At 39.8% G+C, this 13,475-nt stretch overlaps 1 long non-coding RNA gene across 2 annotated transcripts; it reads left to right on the top strand.

Annotated features, from left to right (window-relative positions):
• Positions 1-406: 406 nt before the first annotated feature.
• LOC107578945 (uncharacterized) lies at positions 407-12,882 on the top strand. Of its 2 annotated transcripts, XR_001608402.1 has the most exons (4): positions 407-550; positions 3,898-3,924; positions 12,429-12,492; positions 12,862-12,882. It is a non-coding gene; the product is annotated as an uncharacterized lncRNA (long non-coding RNA). The 2 variants fall into 2 exon arrangements; XR_001608403.1 differs by lacking the exon at positions 3,898-3,924.
• Positions 12,883-13,475: the final 593 nt, after the last annotated feature.

Below are 13,475 nucleotides of genomic sequence, written 5' to 3'. Positions count from 1 at the left end.
CCAGGAGTCAATCTGGTTTTCTGCACTGGGGTCGTGATCACCCTATCTCAGCCCAGGCTACAAAGGTAATTTCTGAGAGGAGATTGCAGGTGACCTCACTTCCTCCTTCCCCACTTCTCCCTCCACTGACATTATGCGTTCCAACACAATAAGCCATTTGTATTCAGCTCATGTATGAAACTCCAGGCTGGCGAGATTACTTTCATCCAAATTATTTTTGTGACCCAAGGACATCCTATCAGTCCTTACCTTTTTAAGCCACTCTTTTCCTCCTTCCTTCATCGCAGGCTCCAGTAAGCTGGCAAAGGGAATGTGTGTGTGAGTAGTTTGACTTTTTCCCCCTCTAAGCCGTCTGTTTCCTTTGGCAAACACTGCCGTGTGCTTTCACTGTTTATTAACTGCCTCACAGGTGCTCGAACTTTTCTTGGAGCCCTGTTCATGAAGTTTAACAAGATCTCTCTGTTTAAAAATCAGCTTGATTTAGATTCCAGACACTGCGGGGTGAGACCTCCGGGGTTCTGCGACCCTCCTCAGGCTCTGCTGGTTAAAGGTTTGTGTCCTCAGTCAAAGTTGAAATATTTATATACCTGAGCTTAGGAGGGTGAAAGAAATAGATGTGAATAATTTGCATTGTTTTGGTTATCATTCTCAATGTAGAACTTTAGTATAATTAATCATTTCAAATATATTTGAAAGAAGTCTTGCTCACCAAGCCTGCATTTATTTGATCAAAAATGAGTAAAAACAGTATTATTGTGAAAAATTATTGCAATTTAAAATAATCATTTTCTGTTTTAATATATTTTAAAATTTCATTTATTCTTTTGACGGCAAAGCTGAATTTTCAGCAGCCACTACTTTTGAACAGTAGTGTATTTTAACATATGTCCACTGTTTATTGCTTCTAACAGCTTACACAAAGCTTTAGTTCAGATTAGAGTGAGCACTAAAACATTTCAGATTACAGCGGAGTCGAGAATAAGCCTAGCAAACATGCTAACCAGCCGTGACAGCTCAGATTTACACAGTCTTGTTTAATTCAGAGCAAAAAGAGAGAGAAAGACATATTGTCAGCGTGTTCTAGCTTTATAAACAGTCCCAATTAGCATGACGGATGGTTCCTGCCTTCGATACCGTCCCACGAGGACGTGAATATACAAGTCCTGTAATGCTACAAACAAACAGACAGGAATTTTTTATTCTTGCCGTCTCGCTGCAAGCCTGCTGTTTTTTATCATACCTGACAACCTGTGCTATTTATGGAGAGGGCTTGTGGGACAGATCGACAATGGATTGCATGAGTAGGTGTGGTAGAATGATGAGCCAGAGATGGAAGTGTGAGTGTGTCTGAGTGTTAATATTGAGCAAAGCCTCTTGTGGGATAGAGCCGAGACGTGCAGTGATGTTTTCTCTTTTCCCTGGGGATCTTTCCACATCCTTCCTTTCCTAGCCACTAACCAGACGCTCCTCTTACAGCCAATCTGCCTGACAAATGGGAAGCAGAGTTAAAAAAAAAAAAAAGTGCTCTATTTCATCTTATTCCAGCAGGTTTGACTTTGATATGCAGCAAAATAGCTCTGTCTCATTAACCCCCGATTTTCTCTTTGATTTCTCATCTGAGCAAGTTCCAGCATACTGTATCTTGCCACCAAAATTTAATGTGAGATCCATATCATCCAGTTTGTATCAAAATGATATTAAAAAAAACAACATATAATGTTCTTTGCCTTTACCAAAGTAATATATAGTAAAACAATGTATCGAAAATTCACTTTGTCACACTGGTGAGTGATTTAACTTTCTGGCACTATTCAGTCATCAGTGACAGAAAAAGTTTACCTTTTAATTTTTTTTTTACTTTTTACTTCATCAGAATGGTGCGAAACTTTGACTTTTGTGGCATTTGCTTTGTGAACACAAACAAAATTGTGAACATTGTTTGAAATATGATCTTAAACACATACAGATCATTGTCAAAAATGACTGCCATAGAAAAACTCATGTTTTTTATTTTTTCTAATATTTTTATTTTAAATAGAAATAAATATTGCATATTTTAGAGCAATAATGTTTAGTACAATGAAATCCCCTAAAAATACAAAATATTACAGAAATATGTTATAGAACTTAAAGTACAGTACATTAATTTCATTAAAAAATTTTTTTTTAACTTTTTCAACTTTTGTCTTCAGTCAGCTTCAGAGTATGTGTGATCCCCAAATAAAAAGCACTAGAGATTAAAAAAAAAATTGTATTGCCGTAAATATTTCATACCAGCAAAGAAACTGTATTTAGAATATTTTTTAATTAAAAAAATAAATAACTAAAATAAACTCTGGTCTGGAGTGATGCATGTTAAATATCGGCCAATCAAAATTGAGCACCACAACTAAATGTTAAATAAATGTATATTTGAAACCATTGTCTATGTTGGAATTCTTAATAAAGTTACCAGACTCTTTTTACTCTCATTTGGCGTGTGTTAATTTTGGACCCTGCTTCATAATTATGCTAAGAAACTCATTATTAGGAACATACCCTGAGGACAGTAATGAGTTTGCCTTTTGTCATTCTATATTTATAAATTAATTTTGCTAGGGTCAAATTCAGCCCTGAGGACATCTGTTTCCACAGCTGTAAATCAGGATCATAATTGAAGTAAATGGCAAGTGATTCATCACGTGTGTCTATGTGCATGCAAATATCTGTCTGCATGTGTGTTGTACTCTGATGAAGAGCATCTCATTTTAATTGCACAACTTAGATTTATCATAATGTAATCAGTTGATATGCACTTCATGTGTTTATACATAAAAAGGAACACACACACCATTGCTGTCTTTCACATAAAACCACACGGTAACTGCTCATCTTCAGGCCTGATGTTTGATAAACAAGAAAGGAGAAAAAGGAAGAATTATCTTTAGTGATGATAAGAATTGATTTCCAATTTCCTCCAAGAAAAGCTGCATTATCGTGGGGGGCTCAGGCCATTTAGTCTACATTACTGCACTAGCCTGAGGCTGTAGATCAAGCCGACAGCTGTCGTAACCTGGACGAGTGCTCACACTGACGGCGGACTGAGAAAGATATGCAGTCTGAATAGCTCTATCAAGCACACTCTGGAAACAGACCCTGAAGAGAAAGAGAGAACGATTAACGTCAGTTTTTTTTTCATTTGCATGATTGAAGCTATATAAAATTATAAGAAGCTCTTACAATTTTTACTTTGGAACTGGTTGCCTGGGATAATGGTCAAATATCAATTAAGCCGTCATCGCACTTGACCAATCAAATGCAAGTATGTTTCTGATTGGTCAGTCGTTCCGTCCAGCAGTCTGGTATTTTCTTAAATAACTGCATTTGTGTAACTGAGCTACTTATTTATTTATTTATTGCATTCAAACTTTAATAGAACAAACTAACATATGTAAATAAGTAATTACAGAATGAGTTACAATTCATACAAAATTATTATAAATAAATTTTTAATAATTACAATTATTAATAATACATATTACGTAGGCCTACAGTAACACATAATACATGTTTGTTTGTTTGTTTTTTACTCTGGAATAACATTTTTAATTCATTCTGATTGTACTCTGTTTTTTAATATGGCAAATGGCTTCTGTTTCTTTCCCAAGCTCCCCACCAAACGTCTGTTCTGGGAGTATGCATAGTTTGTTAAGCGGGTATGAAAATGGCGGATAGCTTTATGGCAGCAACAAATGCACGTGTACAGCTATCCACTGTAATCACGAAACTATGAAATATGAAAAGCAAAACTATGAAATGGTAAATTACAGCTATTTGCAAATCACATCTCGCCATAATATTTGAGTCGTGCTGCCGTCTATTCTGTATAATAAATCTTTCTCATGTTCTTTTCTTTAGCTATCATTTCCAGAGGCAGCATATCAGGTGAGGCGTCAGACTCAGATAGTGCCGCTCTATTAGACTCTTTTCTGTATAAGAGTGTATTTTTATCTTGGGCTTTGGCAGGCAGAATAAACGGAGGCTCATTAGTTTGCTGTAATGTCTCTCACTCTGTGGTCTGTGAACACGCCGTTGTTTGGCATATTGAGGAATGACCTGAACAGTGTGTACAGAGCTGGAACTGAATACCGGCTTGTCTCTGCGTTGTTGCATCAGGGGATTTAGTGGCAGTGGATAAATGTGTGTGTGTGCTTCTGTAAAAGCACTTTAACCGGGCTTTTGGGAAATGAAGTATGTATGTCTGAAACAGTACTGCTGTCTCCACAACAGTTTGAACTTGTGTTCCGAATGTCTGAATGTAGTGGCTGAAATGGTCCTCCCTTTGGCCTTCATTTGGACAACCTGCTGTTGCAGGGTTTCAGTCACCTTAGAGCAGCCCTCCATCGTGCAATCTCAGTGAAAATGAGAGGAATGCTGCCAGTTAAATAGGGTTTGTCATATAATTAAGGAAAGTAGCACCAGGTGCAGATTAACACCAATAACTTGAAGGTATCTGTAAGTGTTCTCCAATTTTAATCAGAGTTCTTCTTCAAATATCCCATTGAAGTTTTTATACTGTATTTCAAAATACAATTCATTTATGAAATATGCTTTAAAAAACTGCCCTTCGACTCCTGTTCAGATAAGTACTAATAGGACTAAGCAGTGACCTTGAAATTGCAGATATTGTAGTTTGCTCTCTAATTTTGATTTCCATTGTATATGTATATATTATTTTATAAATTGTAAGTAATTTTATATCATATATTTTAATTTGTTATAAATTATAATAATTTAACTATACATAAATTAAAACTGTTTACAAAGTTTTTCCAGAAAAAAAGGTTATTGGTGTATATTCAATTTTTTTATGAAAGTGTGAGTGGTGTTCATCCATAAAACACAAGTCAGATTGTTAAGAAAAGAATTATGACACTTCTCCTCTAAAAGCCACATTTTTGTCTGTAGAACAAATGGTGCAGGACAAGTAAAAAATATCCTTAATATGTAGCTTCCAAACTGCCCTGTATCTCTGTATATTACATCTTAAATATCATACTGAAACCTCAAGAGGTGACACGGGGCAGTGTTTTTTATCGCCATGACTGAAAATAAAATCTACTGATATGTGAACAAAAGCACTTTCCATTTTATCAGGGAAATCTTAATTTGGAGGGCACATCACGAGGGACATTTCCCTTAATGTCCTCGCCTCTTGACAGGTTGTGGTCTGATATATTCCCATGTAGACTGATAAAACATGGACGATTCATCTGTAAACCCTAGAGCTTGTCTGATAACGGCATCACTGATGAACAGGCCTCAGTTAAACCGGTCTGGACTGTTTGCCACTTAATTCAAAAACATAAGCATAACCCATTAGTTTCTCATTTCAAAGGTTCCTATTTGTGTCGACAAGCATCTTGTGCACAGTAATTTCCTGCCAAATGTCTGCCTGGATTTTACATCGTTTCAAATAATGACAGCTGCATGATGCATGAAAAGGGGAGAGTTAAAAGGATAGTTCACCATCAGTTGCTGTTTTTTTCCCTCCATACTATGGAAGTCAATGGGAACCAGCAACTGAAGGTGTACTATCCCTTTAATACACAGAGTCTTTCAAATGTCAAGCAGTATGCTGTTCAAGTACACACAATGCCTGAGTCGCAACATAAGAGACTTTAAGGCATCTAATGCAAATCCCATAGATATTAAACCTAGTTAATTTTTAAGAACATCCCAGGGGGGCTTCATTTAAAACACTTACCCCTCCTTACATACTGTATTTACTTTTTATGGATCATTTATGGATATAGTGCTGTTCAATCTATATTTCTTCGTTTTACAGTGACTTTTTGACTAGCCTAACTACTGTGTGACAGCGTTTACAATTGATAAATCTGCTTCGATAGGGACTTTCTTTTTAATAGACCCTCTTCATATGTTACTTCAATTACAGCGGAGCTGCAGAGTAGCTGTTAACTGCAGTGTGCACACTGACCTCACTTAAGAGCTCTTCATTAATGAAAGCTGATAATGGACAGACCAATCTACAACCGGAGCTCTTTTAATAAAGAAGCCCTCTGAAGGGGCCCTGGAAACAGAAGTATTGTTTTAAGATTTAAATTGACAGTTCACAGTTCATTGACACTTTTGCCGGCCTGTCGTCATTTCTCAGTGGTACTCATGCATAATTAGTTCACAAAACAGGTGGTACTACAGTTTTAGTTAGTCAAGTGAGATGTGCAAATGATGGAAAGCATATGGCATTCATTTTTATTGCATTTGTACATAGTTATTTCAAAAAGAAACAAAAAGTTTTACTCTGTCATGCCAAATATCTGGTTAATTCACCTCATTAGAGGCAGAAAATGAAATGATTAAAAAAATAAATTAAAAAAAAATAAAAAAGAAGAGGAAAACAACGATTCATGTCAGTATGCAAAAACCTAACAATCGTTAGGTTATGAATCTTAAATATAAAGAATACACACTCATTTACACATGCATGGTTACATATGTCAAGTAAAAACAATAAATATCATGGTTATTAGTGTCAGGGTTGAGGACGAAGGATGGAGTGAGGACTCAATTATACAGAGGTTAAGGCTTTTTTATTAACAAAACAAAACCTACCCCGTGGGGGAAAACAGGCTGGCAAGACACATCCAGGGAGATAGGGTGACGAACTGACCCGGGACTGCAAACACAAGGAGAATAAATGGAGAGCAAATGAGGATGGTAATGAGGGAGCACATGTGGGACAAATTAACCAATAATCAGGTAACAAGATGGGAGGGGTCAAGACAATTGACACGAGCACACCGAAATCAAAGACAAAAGCCATGTGCTCACACAAAACACGTAGCCAATGAGAAAACTCACAAGCCGCGTGTTCATACAAGACAAGATAGCACGCAGCCAGCGAAAAACCAAGCTGCGGGCTACACAGCACAGGACAAAACATGACAAGAAAGCATGCAGCCGAAAGCACAAGCTGCGTGCAACAACACAAGACAACAAGAAAAGCACACATGGACAGAAGAGCACACGGCCGAGCGAACTCGAGACCGCACGCTCCCACAACCAGACAGAACATGGAGTGCGAGTGTCCGGACCCCGAAACGAAACCGAAACTCAAGACCTGACGTCTCAAGGCCACCTGGCGTCCCTAACAAGGAACACCAAAAACAAGACAGGAACATGACAGCACACGACCAGAACAAACATGACAACAAGACCGATACACCCCAGACAACACAAGACAGGAAAAATCTAAACACAGAGACAAGGAGGGGAGGGAGGGAGGGGAGCCAAGCCAGTGCCAGTGGTACAGCCCAGAAACTAATTACAGGAACCAGGGAGGGGCGGGAGGGTTGAGCCAGGGAGGCTCAGGCAGCCCAGGAATCTCGGGGAGCCAGGGCGGGACCAGAGGAACAGACCAGGGAGGCTCTGGCTTAACCAGGTCCCCAGTAGGCCACCAGGGCGGAGCCGGAGGGAGCTTGGCAGGCAGGAAGGGTGGAGCCCGTATCAAGGCTGGAGCCAGCATCAGGGCAAGGTGATTGGATGGAGCCGGCAGGGCAAGGAGCCTGGCAGGGTCTGGGAGGGCCTCCACGCCAGCAGCAGCGGGCTCCTGGACGGCCTCCAGGCCATGTGGAATGGAGGAAGCCCTTCTCCTCCACCGTCTCCGAGAGTGGGGCACTGCCACTTTGTCGGCCACCTCTTGGGGCGCAGCTGCCTCTTCGGCCGTCACTAGGACCGCTGCAGCCTCTCCGGCCGTCACTGGGGGCGCTGCCGCTTCTTCAGATGCCTCTGGGAGTGCTGCAGCATCTTCAGCCACCTCTAGGGGTGGTGAGGCGGACCCATTCTTCCTCCTACCCCTCCGTTTACGAGACCAAGGTGCTGCAGCTTCCTCGGCCGTTTCTGGGGGCGCTACAGCCTCTTCGGCCAGAGGATTCCCCTGATGGGCTAGGAATTTGACGAACCCCTCAAATGACAGGTGATCCAGCCCTCTCATCCTCCACCAGTTGAGGGGCTCATCAAGGGCGTAATTAAAGAGGTCCTTGAGGGCCACATGATTGAACCCCAGTCCCTCTGCAGTTATGCTGAACTCCAGGGCGAACTCCTTCAGGTCAGCCCCCTGTTGATGGAGGGAGCTCAAGGACTTGAACTGGAGCATGCGTTCATAGAGAGAGCTGGAGAGAGTGGAGGCAGGTGGACGGCGCAAGCCCTTCCTCCGCTGAGTCCTCATCTTTGGTCAGTTCGTACTGTCAGGGTTGGGGACAAAGGATGGAGCGAGGACTCAATTATACAGAGGTTAGGGCTTTTTATTAATATAAAACAAAACCAACAACAAAAACTACCCCGTGGGGGAAAACAGGCTGGCAAGACTGGGCAAGGCAGGCTCTTGGCAAGACACATCCAGGGAGATAGGGTGACAAACTGACCCGGGACTGCAAACACCAGGAGAATAAATGGAGAGCAAATGAGGATGGTAACGAGGGAACACGTGTGGGACAAATGAACCAATAATCAGGTAACAAGATGGGAGGGGTCAAGACAATTGTCATGAGCACATGGCACACCGAAATCAAAGACAAAAGCCATGTGCTCACACAAAACACGAACACGTAGCCAATGAGAAAACTCACAAGCTGCGTGTTCACACAAGACAAAACACAAACACGCAGCCAATGAGAAAACTCACAAGCCGCGTGTTCACACAAGACAAGATAGCACGCAGCCAGTGAAAAACCAAGCTGCGTGCTACACAGCACAGGACAAAACATGACATGAAAGCACGCAGCCGAAAGCACGAGCTGCGCGCAACAACACAAGACAACAAGAAAAGCACATGTAGACAGAAGAGCGCACGGCCGAGCAAACTCGAGACCGCACGCTCCCACAACCAGACAGAACATGGAGTGCGAGTGTTCGGACCCCGAAACGAAACCGAAACTCAAGACCTGAGTGCCGGGATCCGAACACCACGCTCCAACATGAAACAGTACACGCAGACGAGAGCGCACGGCTCGAGCACTCTCGAAGCCGCATGTTCACATGAAAACAATGACATGACGGGAGTGTCAGGGCTCTGTCACTTCGGTCTAGTGTAATTCATGGTTTTGTGACAGAGCCCAAGATCCTGCCTTGCCCAGTCTTGCCAGCCTGTTTTCCCCCACGGGGTAGTTTTTGTTGTTGGTTTTGTTTTATGTTCATAAAAAGTCCTAACCTCTGTATAATTGAGTCCTCGCTCCATCCTTTGTCCCCAACCTGACAATTAGTGGTACTTAGTTTAAGTATTGTAATTAAGAATAATTAAGAATAGCTTGTACTTAAGAAATATTCAATGACTCGCTATTGTACCTAAATGAATCAGCGTTCTTGAACGAATCTGTTAAGTGAACAAGTTAATGACTCACTTTCATTCCTAAATGAATTAGTGTTTTTGAACAATTCAGTCGAGTGATTCACTGATTCACTCATAAAGACAGTCACTTGCTGCCACCTACTATGATGTAACATGAATATCAAAAACACATGAGTTCTGTTTTGACTCAGTTCAGACTCTTATGAGTCTTTCTGATGAATATTTTTTTTTAAATGCAAAATTTGACTTTATATAAAAGAAAAGAAAATCATTTGAACTTTTATATTGGGAATTACAGTAAAAAATTACTCAAATGAGGGACTTGTGGGGTGGGGGGGCGGTCTCATAATTGAGGAAACAACTCTGATTATTGAGTGATGATTTAGCTTATGCGACCAGCTAACATCAGATCGATTGAATAATAAAAACTGTGAGATTAAATGAGGGGCATCACACAGCCACAGGCAGAAAAAAAGAAGGTGAGAGACTAAAAATCAATAGAAAGAAATTTATTCTCAGCTGTATTTTTTAAAAGCGTGTTAAAAACTCAGGACGGCAGAAAAGAGCACTTATCACGCAATGAATGACCCGCAGATATAAGCCCGGTTAAATGGGGTGTCTGGGAAAGCCATTAAAAGTGCCCAGCCATCATTAATGGAGATCTCATATCGTGTCAAATGGGCTTGTTCAGGCATCAATTCACACATTGTAGCTGTTACAGCTAAATTCAATCAAAATCCCAATAACCCTCTTTTAGTGGTACTTAACACGATCAGAATGAACAGGAAATCATCAACAAATGTAGAAAAACTACTAACAATACCATTTACTCCTTGATCGGGAAATATTGCATATTAGGAAAAAAATTAACAGGCCCGCACAGAACCTGCACTTCCAGAAAGCTCCACAGATTTTCATAGCATTGGAATGCGTGTTGTTTACAAAGTTGAACACATCCTTGTGTGTATGCTTATATGAAATGTTTTGGATAATTTTATAGTGCTTTCACTTACCAATATGAGAGCACTACTTTCAGCTCCATTCTACCATATTTAAATCCATTAAGCAGATTTCCCCTGAAAATAAGCAGTGAAAATGTGGAAAAATCGGACTGGGCCTGGACTTGGGGTGCTGATGGAAATGAAGTCTGAGCTGAAGCTATTTCTCACTGCGAGGACATGTCATGGCAATTAAGCAGTTCGAGGTTGGAACTGAAAGTTGTGTGACCAAATGATATTTTAGAAGTTTTTACGGTGGTGAGATAATGAGCACAACTGCTCTGAGCAAATCCTATTTGAGGATCCCATGTCAGATCAAAAACCTCACATTACTAGTGTCTACTCTGGGTTACTTGTATGATGCATGAGGAGAAGGGGTGAACATTTTAGATGACATTTTAAAGATGATAATAACTACCTTTAAGCATATAGACACAAACACACCAGTTTAAATGCAGACATTGCAAACGCTAGACATCTCAGGCCCTTTCTCTCCATCTTTACTGGACATACATCTTTTCACTTGTGAAGGTCAATTCATTTCACAAGTAATTGCACTTCAAGGTTCTTAATTTTAATGAGACAGTTAATCATTTAATTCCCAACCATATCAATAAACCCTGTCAAAATTATTCTTTATTAACATCATAATTGTCAAACCTCGTTAGAGCAAATGGGCAGTTATAGTGTATAGCTGAGCCCAGGTAATGAAGGGTGGATCCAATCGCTGTTCAGGGCCTTTAATTCCTGTTTCTCACGCTGTGAATTATCCGTCCTCTGTGGAAAGCATTCTGATGCTGTAGACCATCATAAAGACACTGGAGCTGGAAATTACATGTTTAAATCACAAAACATTAATCACCTTTTCTCATTAAGACCAAATCAATCAGATCTGTCCATCATTACGTACAAAAAATGTAGACGAGAGCAAATATAAGTTAATACTGTCTGCAATCAGTGTTAATCCCCCCCCCCTCAAAAAAGTTAAATGAATGAATGTAAAAAGAAAGTACTGTCTTAAAAATATTACAATAAAAGGAGATAATTGAGATAATTTTGTATATTTGTTTTTAATTTTGGTTTGACTGTAGCTTAGTAACAATTGTAAGAATGGTATCATTACTGGGAATAGAACAGAATAGAATAGAATAGAATGAGATCAGCAAACCTGCTCTTACCATAATCATTTTATTGTCTTGTTAAGACCCTCATGAGGCCTACAGTCTAAATCAAGTGTATAAAACACCCATGATGTCAGACCTAAAATCAAGGCGACCGCATATATTCATTCTTCATTCAAGATTCATTCTTCATTCTGCCTTCTTGTTCAATTCCCACAACGCATAAGACTCTTAATAGATTTCATGTTCACCTTGCGCATGTCAGCGGAAGTAAAAAAATCTGGTGAAGCACGCAACTCACACTCTGCTCCTGAATATTTCAGGATTTAGATTACCTGCAGCAGCATTGCTGAAGATTTGTCGGAGCACCTTAGACAGGAGTGTAACGTAAAAACCAAGCAGGTGGGGTTTGAATTAAAGATGAGCCGTGGGGTTTAAGAAAAGGATTCAACATGAATTTTTTATCTGAATCTGCCAGATGAGCAGATTCCACTGACCAGATGCAGTTACACACTTGGCCCCTGGGTGGTACTGTTCACCCGTGAATATTTGTGTTAAGGGCAACAGCACTTTTGGCTATGCTTGTTTTTCCAAAATATTTTGCTCATCATCCAGAATAACAGTGATCTCTTAATATAAACTAACACATAAATGTTAAAGGAACGACCAAACTAATTTGTATGGCTCGTCATAAGCCACGGAGCCATAAAACGGTGCATTTTAGGTCTGGCTTCTGGTAACGTGCGTATAGTACCATATTCATATTACATACTTATGATGCAAATATTGCAAAGACATTTAGTCAGTAACAATCATTGCTGATGTACAAAGTCATATACAATTTGATTTTACTTGATATGTCTATATTTGATGTAAGTGGCACAGTGAAACATTTAGATGGGCTTTAGCTACTGGTTATTTTTGCTTGATACATTTACATTTTTTCACAATTGGGTTTAGAGCAAACATTAATTGGAGGATCCTTTACTGTTGCAACCCCCCTGCTGAAGACCCTTTCATACAGGTTGGTGACATATTTGAATCTTTGCTGTAATGGACGTAAACATATTCAGGATTTGAGGTTGTGGATGAGCTATTAAAAAACATATTTTTCTGAATTTGATGTGCATTGATTCCTCTCAGTGTCTGTCGTATCTTATTAGTTCACCCCAAAATGGAAGATTCTGCCATTGTTTGCACTCTACATTTTGTTTCATTTGGAGAAAGCAGTATTGAGGACTCATATTTTAGCCAGAAGCAATGGTTTGAAGTTAAAAACGTCTTAAGAATGAATTTGTTTATGACAAACACGCAGCTATTTGCTTCACAATCTATTAATGGATGGATTAGAGTTGTGTTGATTACTTGTAGATTATTGTCATGTTTTTATCAGATGTTGGGACTTGCACGGCACCCATTCACTGCAGAGGATCCATTGGTGAGCTAGTGATGTAATGCTACATTTCTCCAGATCTGTTGTGAAGAAGAAGTAAAGTCATCTACATCTAGGATGCCTGAGGGTGAGTACATTTTCAGCAAATTTACATTTTTGTGTGAGCTATTCCTGTAATGTTCAAATAGACCTAGAACACAGGCTGTAGACAAAGTGTTGTAGGAGTTCTCCTTTACATATCTGGTTGGACTAAGTGTAAAAAACAATATGTTGTAGTTCACAGAAGGTAACACCTTTATTGTTTTATTCTTACATCCTCTGGTACTATTTTTTTGTTTGTCTTCATTTATATGCTACCTGCTGTAATTATGATAACATATGCACTTTCCACAACATAACATATGTAGGTTGCTTTGGTAATCATCTGCCAAGAAAATAAATGCAAATGTAATTAGGCGGTGTGATTGGATTATACAGTATGGCACAAATATCTCTGAACGTGAATGGAAGTAGATTGGTAGTAGCCAATGGAGTAGCTTTGGGTTTCGAGCTGAAAGCAGGGGTTCTGCCGGCCTGCTTGTCTTGGCACAGATGGAGTTTGTCTTGGATTGAGG

The sequence above is a fragment of the Sinocyclocheilus grahami genome, unplaced genomic scaffold, assembly GCF_001515645.1.
Source record: "Sinocyclocheilus grahami isolate Dianchi unplaced genomic scaffold, SAMN03320097.WGS_v1.1 scaffold32.1, whole genome shotgun sequence".
NCBI classification, from domain to species: domain Eukaryota; kingdom Metazoa; phylum Chordata; class Actinopteri; order Cypriniformes; family Cyprinidae; genus Sinocyclocheilus; species Sinocyclocheilus grahami.
The sequence above is the reverse complement of the archived record's forward strand: the minus strand, read 5'-3'. Positions and strand labels throughout refer to the sequence as shown.